Raw genomic sequence first — 15,668 nt, 5'->3', positions numbered from 1 at the left:
TTCTCTTCACTTCCAAATTCACAGATCTGCCTGTTGGTTAGATAGTAGGCTAAGACATGAGACCCCCACACCCACATACCAGATTGTGGGTTACTTTTACTAAGGTGTGCTGAAAAAATGGCCTGCAGTAGGTAGTGTAGGTGCGGATTTTGGGTACACGCAGCATCATTTTTCAGTGCACCTATAAAAAAGGCCTTTTTTTATTTCAAAAAAGTGTGGGATAAACATAAAGGAATCCTGTTCAGAAGAAATGGATCCTCGGAAGCTTAGCAGAGATTGGGTGGCAGCACTGGTGGTTAGGAGGCGGGGCTAGTGGTTGGGAGGCAGGGCTAGTGCTGGGCAAGACTTCTACGGTCTGTGTCCTGAAAATGGCAGATGCAAATCAAGGTCAGGTATACATATAAAGTAGCACATATGAGTTTATCTTGTTGGGCAGACTGGATGGACCATACAGGTCTTTTTCTGCCGTCACTTACTATGTTACTATGTTATTTTTGCCGAAAATGGACGTGCAAGAAAGAAAATTGTCACGCGTCCATTTTGGGTCTGAGACCTTACCGCCAGCCATTGACCTAGCGGTAAAGACTCACGTGGTAACCGGGTGGTAATGACCTACGCACGTCAAATGCCACTTGGCTCGCATAGCTGACACCAAAAAATAAAAAAATATTTTTGGGATGTGCATAGCGGACACGCGCCAAAAATGAAATTACTGCAAGGGCCATGCGGTAGCCAGGTGGTAACTCCATTTTGGTGCTCGGGCGTACCTAGATGCTTACGCAACTTAGTAAAAGGACCCCATTTTTCGGACACACATAGTGGACGCGCACCAAAAATGAAATTACCACAAGGGCCACACGGTAGCTGGGCGATAACTCAGAATTGGTGTGCGTTGGGCACACCATAGGCACTTACCCAGCTTAGTAAAAGGGGTCCTGTGTTTCCAGGTCTGCCAACTTGGAGAGCAGCTGACTCCATTCACCCCACTGGCATTTGCATCCACTGATCCTGTTCTCTGGGATCTGTAGCCAGGATTTTACTGATGCCTCGGACATCAGGAGATGAGCATATGTGGTCCCTCTTCAGAAAAGTGGAGACGGGGAAAAAGTGGGAAACTACAGACCGGTAAGTCTCACGTCGGTGGTAGGAAAAATAATGGAGTCGCTGCTGAAAGAAAGGATAGTTAACTTTCTAGAAGCCGACGGGTTACAGGACCTGAGGCAACATGGCTTTACCAAAGGAAAATCCTGCCAAACGAATCTTATTGACTTTTTTGACTGGGTGACCAAAGAACTGGATAAGGGACGTGAGCTAGATGTAATCTACTTGGACTTCGGCAAAGCCTTTGATATGGTCCCCCACAGAAGACTCGTGAATAAGCTGAAAGGGTTGAACTTAGGACCAAAAGTGGTGAACTGGATAAGAAACTGGTTGACTGACAGGTGGCAGAGGGTGGTGCTAAATGGAATCCGCTCGGAGGAAAGGAAGGTGAGCAGTGGAGTTCCTCAGGGGTCAGTGCTGGGGCCTATTCTGTTTAATATATTTGTGGGAGATATTGCTGAAGGGTTGGAAGTAAAGTGTCACGTTTTCAAAACAGGAACTAAGTTTGTGAGCCCTTGGGCCACTGCCGAGGAGCGGCAGTGGCAGGTAAAACCACCCCAACCGGAGACTAGGCAGAACAGGACTGGAACCCCGGACTGGAGTTGCAGCAGAGTCAAACAAGCAGGAATAAGCAGAGCAGGCACACTTAACATAGTAACATAGTAGATGATGGCAGAAAAAGACCTGCATGGTCCATCCAGTCTGCCCAACAAGATAAACTCACATGTGCTACTTTAAGTGTATACCTTACCTTGATTTGTATCTGTCATTTTCAGGGCACAGACCATACAAGTCTGCCCAGCACTATCCCTGCCTCCCAACCACCGGCTCTGGGACAGACCGTATAAGTCCACCCAGCAATATCCTCGCCTCCCAACCACCAGCCCCGCCTCCCACCACCGGCTCTGCCACCCAATCTCAGCTAAGCTTCTGAGGATCCATTCCCTCGGAACAGGATTCCTTTATGTTTATCCCACGTTACCGTTTTCCTCTCCAGCACCTCCCGCGGGAGAGCATTCCAAGCATCCACCACTCTCTCCGTGAAAAAATACTTCCTGACATTTTTCTTGAGTCTGCCCCCTTCAATCTCGTATCGTGCCCTCTAGTTCTACCGCCTTCCCATCTCCAGAAAAGGTTCGTTTGCGGATTAATACCTTTCAGATATTTGAACATCTGTATCATATCACCCCTGTTTCTCCTTTCCTCCAGGGTATACATGATCAGGTCAGCAAGTCTCTGACAGGAATAAGCAGAGCAGGCACACTTAAACTTCACCTGCACTTGGCCGCCTTTCACCAGGAGTTGAGCCCCTGACTGCAGGTGGCCGGCAGAACTTACTGGGCAAGGCAAGACTGGATACCCACTAGGCTGAACCAGGACTGAGGGTCAGAGGGGAAAGGAACATACCGGGACAGCAGGGCAAGGAAGAGATAAGCAAAAGGACAGGACAGGAAGCTGCAAGCAGCCACTAAAACAGGAAACAAAACACTGAAACAATACACAGAACTGAAAGCTGCAGAGCAGCCACAAAGACACAAACAGACAAAGAGTAAACACAAAACTAACCCAGAGACAGGACTAGCAAACAAACAACAACCTAATCTAACTACCCACTGACTAACTAAAACAGACAAGAATCTCAGGCAAGAACCAGACTGAGCAGAAGTGCAAACAACACCCCAACAAACCTCAGGGCCTTAGGCGATGCAAAGGCAAAGCAGAGAGGTTCCAAATGGCTAATAAGCCCAGCAGCAGCTGAGATTCAGCTGTAGCAATCACCAGGCAGCTACGGGTGCTGTGCAGGCTCGAACAAGACAAGCAAGTCTGGTATGCCGGAAGATCCGGACTGGACTGGGCTGAAGTCTGGAATGGGAAACAGCACACAGACAATCCAAAGGAGCCACCAGGCCTGGCCACCAGGGGCTGAGATGACTGAGAGCCTGAAACCAAGGCACGACCGTGACGAAAATAGCCAATAGAGTGGATACCCTGGAGGGAGTAGAAACGAAGAGAAGGGATCTCCAAACGTTAGAAGAATGGTCAAGGGTCTGGCAGTTAAAATTTAATGTACATGAGACCTTTAGATAAGTGATCCCCAGATTACTTGCATTATAGTTAAAATTTAATGCTAAAAAGAGAGATACTGGATAGGAGGGGAGAGATTAGTAAACTCGACTCAGGAGACAGACCTTGGGGTGTTGGTGTCGGAGGATCTGAAGGTGAAGAAAGAATGCGACAAGGTGATGGCCATGGCCAGAAAGATGCTAGGCTACATAGAGAGAGGTATAACCAGCAGAAGAAAGGAGGTGTTGATGCCCCTTTACAAGTCGTTGGTGAGGCCCCACTTGGGGTATAGTATTTAGTTTTGGAGCCCGTATCTTGCTAAAGATGTAAAAAGACTGGAAGCGGTGCAAAGAAAACCTACAAGAATGGTAAGGTTGCAAACTGTACGAGGAGAGACTTGCTGACCTGAACATGTGTACTTTTTTTTTTTTTGTTACATTTGTACCCCGCGCTTTCCCACTCATGGCAGGCTCAATGTGGCTTACATATTATATACAGGTACTTATTTGTACCTGGGGCAATGGAGGGTTAAGTGACTTGCCCAGAGTCACAAGGAGCTGCCTGTGCCTGAAGTGGGAATCAAACTCAGTTCCTCAGGACCAGAGTCCACCACCCTAACCACTAGGCCAGACGTTCAAATATTTGAAAGGTATTAATCCGCAAATCCTTTTCCGGAGACGGGAAGGTGGTAGAACTAGAGGACATGAATTGAGGTTGAAGGGAGGTTGAAGGGGGGCAGACTCAGAACTAATGTCAGGAAGTATTTTTTCACGGAGAGGGTGGTGGATATGTGGAATGCCCTCCCGCGGGAGGTGGTGGAGATGAAAACGATAATGGAATTCAAACATGTGTGGGATAAACACAAAGGAATCCTGTTTAGAAGGAATAGTTCCGTGGAATCTTAGCAGAGATTGGGTGGTGACGCCGGTAATTGGAAAAAAAACGGGAGCTGGGCAGACGTCTACGGTCTATGCCCTGCTCGTGACTGAATAGATAAGGGATGGGCTGGAGTATGAATATTGACTTTATGTCAGCGAAATATGTTTTGGCATCTCTGATCCAGCTGTTTTTTTCAGATCAAACCAATTCTTCATACATTGACTGACAGGACATTCTCAATACGCCTTTTATTTGGTAGCAAAGGACGCTTATATAGCCCCTGAAGCAGCCCAGTTGGGCGAAACACGGCCTGTGTCGGGCTGTTTTTATATATATTTATATAAGAATTGTTATATCGTTTGAAATAAACTACATTTTCCCTTCACACGATCTGCTCTTTTTGCTTTCCACTCTTTGGGATTCTACATGGAATGTTGCTAGTAATTGGGATTCCGGAATCTTGTAACTCTTTAGGATTCCAGAATCTTCAGAACTTTTAATAAGAGAACAGTTCTGGGCAGACTTCTACGGTCTGTGCCCTGAGAAAGGCAAGGACAAATCAAACTCTGGTATACATATAAAGTATCACATACCATGTAAAATGAGTTTATCTTGTTGGGCAGACTGGATGGACCATACAGGTCTGCTGTCATTTACTATGTTACTCTTTGGGGTTCTACATGGAATGTTGCCACTAATTGGGATTCCAGAATCTTGTAACTCTTTAGGATTCCAGAATCTTCAGAACTTTTAATAAGAAAACAGTTCTGGGTAGACTTCTACGGACTATGCCCTGAGAAAGGCAAGGACAAATCAAACTCTGGTTTACATATAAAGTATCACATGCCATGTAAAATGAGTTTATCTTGTTGGGCAGACTGGATGGACCGTACAGGTCTTTATCTGCCGTCATTTTCTTTGTTACTATGTTACTCTTTGGGATTCTACATGGAATGTTGCTACTAATTGGGATTCCGGAATCTTGTAACTCTTTAGGATTCCAGAATCTTCAGAACTTTTAATAAGAAAACAGTTCTGGGTAAACTTCTACGGTCTGTGCCCTGAGAAAGGCAAAGACAAATCAAACTCGGGTATACGTATAAAGTATCACATACCATGTAAAATGAGTTTATCTTGTTGGGCAGACTGGATGGACCGTACAGGTCTTTATCTGCCGTCATTTACTATGTTTACTATATGTTGCATGCATCCATGCTTTCCCAATTACACAGGCAGGTGCGAATGCTCGGTCAGCTAGCCTAGAATCCCTGCATTGCTACTGTCTCCCGGAGACTCTGAGTCATGAAGCGCTAAGCAGACACTGATGGAAAACAGGAAGTTTAGTAATGCGAGCCCACTTTAATTATGTAGCATTCATTATTAATGCAGTGAGATTGTCGAGAGCGGGGCACCGCAGTACCAATGCTGATGGAGACTTTCAAAAAACAATTTAGCCTTCATCTGCTTGTTTATTAGTTCCCACTGCTCTGGCAGGCTCTGAGCGGCCGGATCACGTGCTTGCTGTGCAGTTCCTTATAGTTTTTTTTTTTCATCCTAAACTCATTCTTTTTTTTTAATTATTATTTTTCCCCTCTAAAATGATGTGCTCACTTTCAGGCTGGGACAATATTTTGTAGCTGTGATGGGTATGAAACAGGAGAAAAGAAGTGCCTTTTAACCGTTCCCATTATCCCAGTGGTCTGTTCAATATAGGACTTAATGCACATGAGTGCATGTCTGGCCTCAAAGAGATAAGTGCATAAATCCGATGGACTACAGTCGGGGCCTTTGCAAATTACACCGAGAGAGATCCTGCTCACTGGCAGAAAATGGAATTAAGTCTTTCTTAAGTGCCCTGATGTGTTTTTAAAAAAAAAGAGAACAATTTAAGTTGATGAGGGTTAGTGCTTTGATAATAGCTGTCATTCACAAAGCTGCATTTTCTGAATGGTCCCTGGCTGATGGAGATTTTCCCTCTTCCCTCCGCCCCTCTCCTCCCCTCCCCCCTCCCCTGGAGTGCTTCAGCTGTTGAGGGAAGGATACAGGAATGAGCCTAAGGAGAGCCCTGAAGATCTGTGACCTTGGGACAAGCCACTCTGTCTCTTTGAAGCTTAGTTTACTGAGCTTCTGTTGGAAGATTGTTAGTAATAATCACAATATAATCCATTTCTTCGCCCTTTCGGGAGTCAGGTAAACCTGAATGTCGACTCTGTTCATGTGAGATGTAGCTGCAGGTACACTTGTTCTCAGGATTTCAGAAGGTCTTGGGATCCTGCTTGGATGAAAGATATCATATAGAATTAAGCGTTGGGTAAATCCCAGAAAGATGAAGATGGATTAATTTTGGAATTCAGTTTTTGAGGCTCATCGCTGTGAAAATCTGTAATTTTGAGGTCAATTGGAGGTTAAGTGGCTTGGTTCAAATCCTGTTTCTAAACTCCAGCCAATAAAAAGCTTATGATGTGGTTAGAAGCTCTGCTGTTTGAAGTAATCACTCCAATTCATTTTTATGTTGGAGGAACAAAACGCTAAGGTATGCCTGCCCGCACACTTGACCTCACCTTTTGCCCTAAAGCAGGGGTCAGGTTTTCAGGATTTCCACTGTAAATATGCATGAGATAACTTTGCTTCAATTTATTGGTAAGACACACATATTGTTTTTACATTTGGATAGAATTAATAATCAACATACGGCAGAGAAGACTCCTGACGCAGGCCAGTACGGCTGGATCACAGCTGTGTCGAGTCCTTTTCTCCCTGCTACAGTTTTGGCTAATAAAGTTGATTCTTCATTTTTACATCCAAAGTGTCGTCTTTTTTATGTAATTTTTGATTTTGATGGATTTATCTTTTAAATACGTATTTTATGATTAATTTTAAATTTTGACGTTTTTAATATATATGTATATTTTTTTTATTTTTATATATTTTTTTGTTTTTTGTTTTTGTTAGTCATCTTTGCTGTTTTGTTTCTTGTTTACTTAAAGATATAAACAGGATGGGGTCAGTCCAGAGGGCGGCTTCAACATTGGTGCGGGGTCTCCATCATAAAACATATAAGGAAAGGCTATGAACCTCAACATGTATACACTGGAAGAGAGGTGGGAAAGAGGTGATATGATAGCGATGTGTAAATACCTCAGTGGCATTAATGTGCAGGAGGTGAGCCTTTTCCAATTGAAGGAACACTCTGGAATGAGGAGGCATACGATGAAGTTAAGAGGAACTAGGTTTAGGAGGAATCTGAGAAAATACTCTTTCACGGAAAGGGTGGTGGATGCGTGAAATGGTCTCCCGGTGGAGGTCGTGGAGACAAAGACTGCGCCAGAATTCAAAAAAGCGTGGGACGAGCACGTGGGATCCCTTGGGGAAAGGAGGAGTTTGTGATTACTGAGGATGGGAAGACTGGATCTGCCGTCATTTTTCCCTGTTTCTCTGTCAGGAGGCATGATCCAGGCAGATAGTGGGCGGAGAAGGTGTTTGGCAGTTAACACACTGCACTTACCATGCACTAAGGGGGAATTCTATATTTGGCGACTAAAGTTGCGTGTGCAGATTTGGCGTGCATCTTGATTAATACGCCAATCAGTGCCTCCATTCAGAATAGCAAGCAATTATTGGCACTAATTATTATTTTATTTTATTTATTTGTTACGTTTGTATCCCACATTTTCCCATCTATTTATAGGCTCAATGTGGCTTTCATAGTTCCGGAGAGGCGATTGCCGACTCCGGTGAGAACAAATACATGGTGATGTTGTGATAAGATAGAGTTCGTGTGGCACGGCCACATTAGGGAATCGTCTAACGGGAGAGTTGGGTTTTATCCATTGCGTACTATCGTTATGTTGTGTTGCTGGGGTCAGTCATTTAAGTTGGATCAATGGGGTATGCCTTTTTGAACAGATTAGTTTTTAGTGATTTCCGGAACTTTAGGTGGTCGAATGTCGCTTTTAAGGCTTTTGGTAATGCGTTCCACAGTTGTGTGTTTATGTAGGAAAAGCTGGAAGCGTAAGTTGTTTTGTATTTGAGTCCTTTGCAGCTTGGGTAATGGAGATTTAGATAAGATCGTGTTGATTCTGATGTGTTTCTAGTCAGTAGGTCGATCAGGTCTGTCATGTATCCCTGGGCTTCACCACAGATATTTTGGGAACCAGGGAACAGATTTTGAAGGCAATACGTTCTTTGATTGGGAGCCAATGTAGTTTTTCACGAAGGGGTCTTGCGCTTTCAAATCACGTTTTTCCAAATAGCAGCCTAGCTGCCGTGTTTTGAGCGGTCTGGAGTTTCTTTAGGGGTTTGTTCTTTGCATCCTGCATAGATTCCGTTGCAGTAGTCTACGTGGCTTAGTACCATTGATTTACGCGTGCAATTTTTTAAGCGTATTCTGTAAAGTGCTGCACATAAATATGTGGATCTCAAAAGCGGGAGATGTCATAGGAAGGGCATGGGCATTCCTAAAATGTATGCCCACTGTTATAGAAAATGCCCTATCTGTGCCTAATTTAGGTGTAGGCATTTATGCCAGGTTTTAGTTGGCGCAAATGACTGCACCTAAATTTAAACTGAAAATTTCAATGTATTCATGTACCTGTTGTTATGAAATCCATTACAGTATTATATTCTCATACTTTTGAACTTTTAAATACCATAACCAATTGGAGGAAATAGACCTCAGATGTCCCGGCTTAGCAGCAAGTATAACATCTTAATGCCAGCTCATATCGGACCCCAGTCTAAAAAAACTCCAAATGTTACATTTTCAAATCTTATTATATTTTGTATATATCGTGCACTATAACTTCTCCAAGTAGCTTTAAATCCTGGATTCAGCTCTAAACAGAAAAGACACTCAGCTTGATTCTTGTACCCAACAGGACTCTCAGTTTCACTCTTTAGTCAAGCTCCATGACTTGATGACTTTGTAATAAAGACCTGGTACTGTGTTCACGTCTCCCTTGGTTTTTCATAAAGAGCCAGCCTACCTACTCCTCTTTTTGCCTGTCCAACAGTGGCCAAACCAGGTCAAAAGTACCTGGCAGAAACCCAAATCGTTAGAACGCTTTTTTGCCAGTTATCACCGTTCTGTGATTTTGAAAATCCTTGTGATTAGACTGGATGCATGTCTTTGTTTGACTGAAATGCCATTACTTCAAGAAAGCGTCATGTGTATTGTGTTTGGTTGCTAGCATACAGTGCGGTGGACACTCTTGAAGCTAAGCAGTCGCTATTGTGTTCCATATATTTTTGGATATTATTATTTTTGTCGAGTATTGAATAAAAGTAAAAAATGACTGAGAGAGAGAGACGTGTTGGCAAATGATTGAAGCCTTCACATAAGCTGTGCCCTGAAATTGCGGAGTGCTTAGCATGTTCTTATAATATATGTCTGGTGCCAACTTGTCTTCTCGGTACATTCAATAAAAAAGCTTTTGTAATTCATTTGCTTTGAGAGCCTGCTACACTTTCTCCCCAATATTTATTATATTAAGGGAGGGTGTGTATATACCTGTACATATATTTTTGTTTGCCCTCTTACTTTAGTATAGAAACCCAAATTGTGGCAACATTCCATTCAGAATCTCAAACAGTAACAAGATTCCATGTAGAAACCCAAAGAATAGCAAGATTCTGGAATCCTAAAGAGTGACAAGATTCCATTCAGAATCTCAAAGAGCAGCAACATTCCATACTACAAATCCCATGGCAAGCAGTTGCTTCTCAATAGCAGACTAAGGACTTTTCCTCCAGGAATTTGTCCAAACCTTTTTTAAACCCAGATACGCTAGCTGCTGTTACCACCTCCTCCGGCAAAGAGTTCCAGAGCTTAACTGTTCGTTGAGTGAAAAAATATTTCCTCCTATTTGTTTTAAAAGTATTTCTGTGTAACTTCCTCGAGTGTCCATTAGCCTTTGTACTTTTGGAAGTAGTAAAAAATAACTTCACTTTTACTCATTCTACACCACTCAGGATTTTGTAGACCTCAATCATATCTCCCCTCAATAATTGGCCTTAAAAAGCACTAAAGTTAACTTATGATGTGCAGGAGTGGTGCTTAAATGACAGGTCCAGCAGTGGGGAAGTGAAGCCATTTCCTGATGGACTTCTACAGTCTGGGTCCACACTGAACCCGCAAAAAGGTGGGAAAATGTGGGGTACAAATGCAATAAATAAATAAATATATTGCAAGACAAAAAGGATGGGCTGGAGTGGGTTTTGAGCTCAACTCCAGTAGCTGGGAAGTAGGGTGTCTTGGGTCTGGATGGTGAGCCCTTCGGCTGTTGCCGGGTTTCCAATCCAGAAGTCAGGAGGGTCCCGACAGCCGGCAGACGAGTCACTCTAGAGTACGGTAGACTAGCGGGTGGCCCTGAAAAGGACAATTGGGTTCATGGCAGGCCCTGCAGAACTGGGACCTGGAGCAAGGTGAGAGACCGGAGCAGCACGGCTAGGCTGGAGACAGGAACGGCAAGGCTGAGCCGGAGCCAACAGTGAAGAAGCAGAGCAGTTGCAAAGGCAAGGCAGAGAGGACCCTACTTCCTTAAGTGGCCCCAAGCAGGTGATGTCATCACAGGGTGCCTGAGCTCGCCTCCTGACGCTGGCCCTTTAAAATGTCCTGCTTGGCGTACATGTGCCTAAGGAATCCAGCACCTGCTGGAGCAGCGCAAAGGGTCTGATGCCAGACCAGGGGAACGCCCTGAGGGGTTGTTGTTGTTTTTTTTTTTTTTTTAAGCATATTTAAATCTTGTTCAAACACAAATGAAACAAGAAGAGTACGCCTTTCAAATATCCCATCATTAGAACTTTCCAAGAACGCTGATAAATCTTGTAGACCTGCTTTCCCATCTTCTCCCTTTTTAGAAATTGGTAAATAAAATATTTTATTTATAGGAGGTATTAGAGTAGGTGAGACAGATAGGTTTTCAGTCAAGTATTTTTTAAATAACTCCATGGCATTCATCTCTGATGAGCGAGGGAAATTAAGAATTCGAAGGTTCAAACGCCTATTGTAGTTCTCAAAGTTCTCTATTTTCCTGTGAATTATCATTTTGTCCTTAATTAATAGGTCCATTTTAACAGTCAAGGTAGTTATATCTTGTTGAACCTGTGTTTTGTTTAACACAACTTCTTGCTTCAACGTGTCGAAAGCTGTTGTTAGTAAATCCAATTTACTCACGATTAAGGACGTCTCCTGCACAGCCTGAGTGACTGTAGAAGTCAAGGTTTGTATCGCTGCCCAAATAGATTCCAGTGTAGGCGCCATGGGGGAATCAATTTCCCTTCCGTTGTTACTTCTCGCCGTTCTGGGAGAGTCGCCACCGAACGAAGAGTCTGGAGCGACGCATTCCGAGAGCTCCTGGACTTCCAAACACTGCCAGGCTGCGGCGGGACATGGCGGTGGATTCACATCCACCCTGAGGGGTTGTAACAGTCTGGCAGGACGAGGAGGCTGTCGAATCCCCAAGGGGGCTGCAGGTCTGGAACCATGGAGGGACACAGTGAGTCGGGGGATCAGGGCACAGCCTTGGTCATGACATAGGGCCAATGCAGGGCAGACATTTTTTTTATTAGTTTGAGCCCTGAAGATGGCAAGGACAGATCAGGAGCAAGTATGTGTATTTTATACTACATTCATATCAAATGAGTGTATATCTCAGTGGGGGAGGGGAAGACATTGTATAGTGGAACTTATCAAGTAAAATGTTGTAATAATACTACTGGATTGTTGGTTCAGTATAGCCTTGATAATTAATGTGACTTGGGCAGACTGGATGGACCATGCAGGTCTTTATCTGCCGTCATTTACTGTGTTCCTATGTTACTAATCGGCGCAAATTAGCAGTTGCATGTAACTGATGTACACCCCTATTTTGTAAACGGAGCGCCTAACTTCTCTCACACACACCTGCAAAGGGGGGCGTTAATGTGGGAGGGGCATGGGTGTGTCAAGGATGTTCCAGATGTTCCTGTGCACACTTTATATAATCGTTGCATTTACACACCCAACTGATGATTTTAGGTGCCAGCGTGTACACCAGGCCGTAGACACGGTCATGCCTAAAGTCTGGTGTGTAATTGTGGAGTTACGTTAGCATTGTAGAACAGACTGGGCGCACAACTCTGCCATTATGGAATACTAGCGTAGCGTCGTTTATAGAGTTCCCCCTGATATGCACCTAACATATGCCCCCCCCCCCCCCCCCCCCCCCATTTACTAAGCCGTGCTAGCGGTCGTCGATGTGGTAACGCCAAGACAGCTCATTTACCGTATTTTTAGGACTATAAGATGCACCGGACCATAAAACGATGGTTTTAGAGGAGGAAAATAGGAAAAAAAAAATTGAAGCAAAAAGTGTGGCGGAGATCTGCTGGAGGACCACAGGTTGTGCAACACTCTTGTATGGGGACAGCAGTTTTGCACAACCTGTGTGGCTCTGCAGTGAAATTTGTCCTCCTCTGCCATCCATGTCCAACGATTCTCCTCTCTCCCCTGCCCTCCCCTCCTCTCCATGTCCAGCAATTCTCCTCCCCTCCCCATGTCCAACGATTCTCCTCTCTCCCCTGCCCTCCCCTCCTCTCCATGTCCAGCAATTCTCCTCCCCTCCCCATGTCCAACGATTCTCCTCTCTCCCCTGCCCTCCCCTCCTCTCCATGTCCAGCAATTCTCCTCCCCTCCCCATGTCCAGCGATTCGTTCAAACCCCCGCCCGCCTGCCTGTCCGACCTCAGCTCTCCGACTTTCCGTTCGTGCAACCGTGCTCCCTGCCTCGAAATCTTTCATTTACATACCCAAAGTCGCGGCGAACCAGCAGTAAGTAAAAGCAGCAGGCAGGCAGGCAGGCTCACCTCCTCGTCACTTTCCTTCCCTCTCAGCGCGTCCCACCCTCGCGGAAAGGAAGTTATATCAGAGGAAGGCGGGACGCGCTGAGAGGGAAGGGAAGCGACAAGAAGGCGAGCCTGCCTGCTGCTTTAACTGCTGATTCACCGCGACTTCGGTCACAATGCTCGCCTCGGCCTAAGACCGGCCCTGGCCGCCCCCCCCTCCCCCACAGCGAGCAGGTACACTACATTCGGACTATAAGACGCACCCACATTTTGCTCCCAAATTTTTGGGGAAAAAAGTTCATCTTATAGTCCAAAAAATATGGTATTTTCAATGGGCTGTGCCAGCATTGCTGCACGGCTTAGTAAACAGAGGGGATAGTATTCTGTAAGTATATAAGTATTGCCATACTGGGAAAGACCAAAGGTCCATCGAGCCCAGCATCCTGTTTCCAACAGTGGCCAATCCAGGTCACAAATACCCGGCAAGATCCCAAAAATGTACAAAACATTTTATGCTGCTTATCCCAGAAATAAGTAGTGGATTTTCCCCAAGTCTAATAATAACGGTCTATGGACTTTTCCTTTAGGAAGCCGTCCAAACCTTTTTTAAACTCCGCTAAGCTAACCGCCTTTACCACATTCTCTGGCAATGAATTCCAGAGTTTAATTACACGTTGAGTGAAGAAACATTTTCTCTGATTTGTTTTAAATTTCCTACATTGTAGCTTCATCACATGCCCCCTAGTCCTAGTATTTTTGGAAAGCGTGAACAGACGCTTCACATCTACCAGTTCAACTCCACTCATTATTTTATAGACTTCTATCATATCTCCCCTCAGCTGCCTTTTCTCCAAGCTATAAATTATGTGTATTGATTTGCACCCCACCCATACTTCACCCAGACTCCACCTGTGTGTGTGCCTGCCCGTCAAATACACGCTAAAATATGCACACATTTCTATAATGGCATATAACAATTCAATACCCAACGCTATTTAAATCTCAATTGCCGATTGAGATTTAAATAGTGTTGAGCATTGAACTGTTGTGTTCTAAAGTCCTCACTAGATAAACATTTGATGGAATTTGAAAGGGATATAATAGCATATAGGCATGTATCCAGGACATATCCACGTGTATTTATTTATTTGAATTTGGTCACACCCTTTTCAGTAGTAGCTCAAGGTAACGTGAGTAACATAGTAGATGACGGCAGAGAAAGACCTATACGGTCCATCCAGTCTGACCAACAAGATAAACTCACATGTGCTACTTTATGTGCTTAGCCGAGATTGGGAGGTGGGGCTGGTGTTTGGGAGGCGGGGCTAGTGCTGGGCAAGACTTCTACGGTCTGTGCCCTGAAAATGGCAGGTACAAATCAAGGTAGGGTATACACAAAAAGTAGCACATATGAGTTTATCTTGTTGGGCAGACTAGATGGACCGTGCAGGTCTTTTTCTACCATCATCTACTATGTTACCACGTTACTATGTGTATACCTGACTTTGATTTGTATCTGCCATTTTCAGGGCACAGACCATAGAAGTCTGCCCAGCACCAGCCCCGCCTCCCACCACCGGCTCTGCCACCCTTCCCTCTCCCTGGAGGGCTGACAATCTAAGTTTGTACCTGAGGCAATGAAGGGTTAAGTGATTTGCCCAAGACCACAAGGAGCAGCAGCGGGATTTGCACCTGATACCTCTGGATGTTAAGACCGGTGCTCTAACCACCAGGCCACTCCTCCGTATGCACACGCATGCATGTCTACGCTCGTATTCAGAATATTTATGCCTGTAGCCGGCATGGAAATGTTAGCACCTACTTTAGGGAATTGCCCCTTAAACCCACGCAGTATACCAAGGCAGTGCCAGGTCCAGTCTGTCCCTACCTCAGCGTTCGGGCTTTGGAATTTCCAGCAGAAGAAGAAGGGTTTCCATCGCATTCCATCGTGGAGAATGACAACTGGAGCGGGCAAGGGCACTTTGAGTATGAGAAGAACAGAAAATCAAGTTTTTCATGTATTTATTACATAGCGGGATGTACATTCACAAGTATGCATTTGATCAGTGGCGGCTGTACCATTAGGCCAACTGAGGCGGGGGCCTCAGGCAGCATTAACTCTGGAGCAGCATCTTCCCCCCTTCCTTCCTCAACTCCCCTCCACAGCCTACCTCCTTTTCTTTGTCTTTCGAAAGGCGGCGGTGGCAGTGATCCCCGTACACTGCCCTGCCGCCGGCACTGGCGTCTCCTGTCCTGTGGCCCGCCTCTCTGACGTAACTTCCTGTTTCCTCAGAGGCGGGCTGGACTACGGAGGAGATGGCAGTGCGGGCAGCAGATGTGGATCGCTGCCGCCTCCGACTTTTGAAAACAAGAGCACCAAAAAAGAAGGTAGGCTCGGGGTGGGGGCGGTAGAGATGCTAGACCGCTGCTGGGGGGGCGGGAAGGAATTGGCAGGGGGCGTGATGCTGGGGGGGGGGCCGGGACACCATTTCATCCCTGCCTCAGGTGGACTAATGTAGGGCCTTGGGCTGCCCCTGCATTTGGTCCATCTGGGCATCTAAGGAGCCCTTTTACCAAACTGGGGTAAAAAGAGGTCTTAGGTCACCGTCACGCGGGGTCTTTCCCAGGCACTAAGGCCATTTTTACTGCAAGGGAAAAAGAGTCAAATTTGAAATGCTTGCATTAATGGCCACACGCTAATGTTCTCATTAGTACAGGGCCACTACCGTGTCATCCAATGGACACCTCGAAGGGTTAACTTAGAAGAATTTATAGAATCCAGCCCAGAGGGAGGAGCCTTCT

This window comes from Microcaecilia unicolor, chromosome 2 (genome assembly GCF_901765095.1).
Source record: "Microcaecilia unicolor chromosome 2, aMicUni1.1, whole genome shotgun sequence".
In the NCBI taxonomy this organism is placed as follows: Eukaryota; Metazoa; Chordata; class Amphibia; order Gymnophiona; family Siphonopidae; genus Microcaecilia; species Microcaecilia unicolor.
This window is presented reverse-complemented; position numbering follows the sequence as displayed.